We start from the raw sequence: 3,390 nt of genomic DNA on the forward strand, positions 1-3,390 counted from the left end.
AGGTCAGTACGCGAGGCCTGCAGAACGGCTCATGTCGTACCATTTACGGGTAGCACAGGTACACCAAGGAAATTCAAGCCAGTGAGCCTGACATTCGTGATGGATAAGTTACTGGGGGAGGGGGGGGGGTTAATATGGTCAGCACCGTCGTGTTAGCAGCAAATCGGCTCTCACAAAGCTGTTAGACTACTTTGGAGAGATGCACTCGACGATCGATGTGTGTAGGGCAGTATACGGATTGAAGCATGTCTTTTAACGTGGCGCTGCATGGACGGCTTCTCCGGATATGGAGAGAGCTTCAGGTATAGGACGCACTAGCCAAGTGGACACGACACCGGCTTTATGGATGATGGTGGAAGATTGCTTTCAGGACGGGAGGCTCACGAATTGTGGTGTACTACGTGGATCTCTGCTGTGATTATTGTGTCTGTATCTTAGTTCAGAAAAAAGATTTTGATGAAAATGTACAAGACACGTAAATTAAATATTCCGACGAGTCTAAACTAGGTGGTAATGTAAACAGACAGAAGGCGGAATATTACGTTGGTTGACAATAAATTCATCTGAAGATTCGCAACATTTGTAGGTTAGTCCTGAGCAGCTGGGTTCGCGTACCGAAGAATGTGAAATGGCCTTCTATGTAGATCAGGGAGAGCTGTAATGCTGTGAAAAATCAAACCTGTGCTGGAAGTTTTCACTAAACGTTTTGATGCTCCAGCATCTTGCGTGTATTCCGCTGTCTCATTCAGCTGTGACACTGAAGTGAAAGCAGCAGGAACACTTGAGTTGGCTCATAAGGGGAAGGTAGAGGAACGGTGCGACATAGGTAGGAGCGGGCACCGTAACATAGAACATTGAATAGTACAGCACAGAGCATGTCATCAACCCAATGACGTTATGTCGACGATTTAACGTAGTACAAGATCGATCAATCTCTTCCTTGATATATACCTCTACATTTCCCTATCTAAAAGTACCTTAAAATACCTTAACCTATCTGTGATTATCATGATCCCGACAGAGCGGTCCAGGGGCCCACCACTATCTCCGTAAAGAACTTCTTTCTGAAATACCCTATACAGTCCCCCATTTCATATATTCATTTTCGGAATACTCATTTCCGCCTGTGAAGCAGGTCTCACTCTCGATCTCTCCCTCTTATCATCTAAAACATATCTATCAAGTAGCTGTTCATCCAAAGAGGCGACATTAAATTACCAGCAAGAATAAAACATCGATCCTGAGGGTTGCAAGGAAATGAAATTCTAGAGAGAATGTTTGAAAGTTCCACGGATGTTGGATGGCTGAACACAGGAAAGTTTAGACGGATTGTTGGAGAAGGCCGATACTGGAGCCTGCCGGAAAGACAAGCTACCGGATGGACTCAGCAGGTTATGCAAGATATGGAACGGTCGATATGCATGAGCAGTATCTCGATCCTCAACGTTAACCATTCTCTTTTCTCCAGATCCCCACCTCTATGATTTCCCTGTTTGCTTTAAGGGGACGGTGCAGTCCCCTAAAACCCGCTGGACAGAGAACAAAAGAAGTATTAACCGTTAGGTCTCGACCACGAGTAATAAGTCTATTATATTTGACATCCAGAACAACCTTGGACTCATGTCACGGCGCAAGTTGACAGACTGGTTCTGAAATCACGTCGTGCGCTGACTTTCATTAGTCAGAGATTGAGTTCAAGTGCCGCGAGGTTAAGTAACTCTCTCAGACTCAGGTTAGACCACGCCTGGAGGATCGTGTCCAGTTCAGCTCGTCTCAGAATAGGGAAGATCAGTGATGAAGGATCAATGATTAACGTTTTCGCCGGTACATTTACGTGTATTCGATAATTGACGTAGAGTGTTGGGACGATATGTAACTGAAAAAAACATTTCCCGATGATAAATCATAAATACATATAAATGCCGTGGTTACAGTACGGATATAGAACAGAATGAGCATAACTAACACAGAAACTAGCGTGTACTTACCATGTTAAATGATACAAATGTGCTTTTAATAGTTTACATCGTGTTTCAGTGAGTGGGGTGATTGATAGAAGGGGCTTGGGGGAGCGGTGGTGCTACTAAATAGAATGGGTGATCGGAGCCACTCTCTGGGGCGAAAAACTCCTTTAGAGAAGGTGCACCGCAGGTTCAGCAGAACGATGCCGCGATTAGAACACGTCTTGTGGGGGAAGATTGAGGAAGCTGGAACTTTTCTGTTCGATTCTACAGATGGAGGTGTATAAGATTACAAGAGACACAGACAGGTTGGACAACAGCAGAAAGCATACGTTTAAGATAAGTGGAGGAAAGGTTAGGTCAGAGGTAGGTAGATTTTTTTTGTACACAGTGTGGTGGGTTCTGGGAACGCACAGTTCCCACACACAGTTCGCAGGAACGTGCTGTTCGTCGTTTTCACAATAGGAATATTAAAAAAAGATACTTGGATAGACAGATGACTGTCGTGAAAATAGAGGATTATGGTTTCTTTAGGAGGGAATAGTTATAATATCGACAGAGTAGAGCTAAACTGGTGAACTGAGCTTCCTGGGCCGAAGATCCTGCAGTGCCTTGTATTGAACTTTGGTCCTTGATCTAATTTAGACGTAAAATTACCACCAGATGCGTTGACAAAGGAGACTAAGAAAGTGAGAGGCAGCAGTGTTATGACATAAACACAGAACTGGCTCGTTGGTCTAGTGGTATGATTCTCGCTTTGGGCCTGAATTTGCGAGCATGCGAGAGGTCCCGGGTTCAAATCCCGGACGAGCCCCTTGAATGATACATTTTAGAACTTCAGACATTGGAGCGCAGAAGAATGAGGGAAGATATTTAGATGTAGAGGATATTATGAGAGCTGTATATGTGGGTCGCTGCCTGTAAGCTTTCCCCCCTCAGGTTTGAACTGATGACGACTACAGATCACAGCTTTAGAGCGGACAGTGAAAGATTTGGTTTGGCAGAGAAATTGAATGAATAAGGAGTGATGATAAACTGAGTGGCTAATCCCTGTTTCTCCAGTCTTGTGTTTCTGTATGACTGAAATTCAGCTCTATCAATAGGAATTTGTACTGAAATACGGAAAATGACCATGGATAATTGGGTTTGAGTAGATGAACATTTTCCAACTATTTTCGCGTTTGCAGACGTTCTTGCAGAACGGAGTGTGTTAAACGTAATCTCATAGTTTCACAAAGGAACCGAGAAACCCAGCGAGTTAGAGGAAACCAGCGATACGAAATTATGATGGGTATAAACCGTATTAGTGCAAGAAAGCCTTTTCCATTGAGGTTGAAGCCACAGGTCATAGATAAATGGTGAAATATTAAATAGTTAAGGGGGAACTTCTTCAGTCAAAAGTTGTGACTCAAAAGGATTTTGGAAAGTT

At 43.7% G+C, this 3,390-nt stretch overlaps 1 non-coding gene across 1 annotated transcript; it reads left to right on the plus strand.

Annotated features, from left to right (window-relative positions):
* The first annotated feature begins 2,687 nt into the window (after positions 1 to 2,687).
* On the plus strand, positions 2,688 to 2,775 carry trnap-ugg (transfer RNA proline (anticodon UGG)). Its single transcript is given in 2 exon segments — positions 2,688 to 2,723; positions 2,740 to 2,775. It is a non-coding gene; the product is annotated as a tRNA-Pro (tRNA).
* Positions 2,776 to 3,390: the final 615 nt, after the last annotated feature.

Source organism: Hypanus sabinus, unplaced genomic scaffold, assembly GCF_030144855.1.
Source record: "Hypanus sabinus isolate sHypSab1 unplaced genomic scaffold, sHypSab1.hap1 scaffold_379, whole genome shotgun sequence".
NCBI lineage: Eukaryota > Metazoa > Chordata > Chondrichthyes > Myliobatiformes > Dasyatidae > Hypanus > Hypanus sabinus.